Source organism: Arachis duranensis, chromosome 7 (assembly GCF_000817695.3).
Source record: "Arachis duranensis cultivar V14167 chromosome 7, aradu.V14167.gnm2.J7QH, whole genome shotgun sequence".
NCBI classification, from domain to species: Eukaryota; Viridiplantae; Streptophyta; class Magnoliopsida; order Fabales; family Fabaceae; genus Arachis; species Arachis duranensis.
The window spans coordinates 39235784-39236217 of record NC_029778.3 but is presented as its reverse complement, the minus strand read 5'-3'; positions in this window follow the sequence as shown (position 1 = coordinate 39236217).

Here is a 434-nt window from a genome sequence, read left to right as displayed (position 1 = left end):
TTACATAAGTATCTCTATCCTTTATTTTATGCTTTATTCATATATCATCCATAACCATTTGAATTTGCCTTACTGAGATTTACAAGATGACCATAGCTTGCTTCATACCCACAATCTCCGTGGGATCGACCCTTACTCGCGTAAGGTTTATTACTTGGACGACCCAATGCACTTGCTGGTTAGTTGTGCAAAGTTGTGAAATTATGTTTAGACCATGGTATTGAGAACCAAGTTTTTGGAGTCATTACCGGGGATTGTTTGAATTGTGAAAAGTAGAGATCACAATTTCGTGCACCAAGTTTTTGGCGCCGTTGCCGGGGATTGTTGAGTTTGGACAACTGACGGTTCATCTTGTTGCTTAGATTAGGTATTTATCTTCAGAGTTCTTAAGAATGAATTCTAGTGTTTCAAGGTGATGTTTCTATCATCACCAA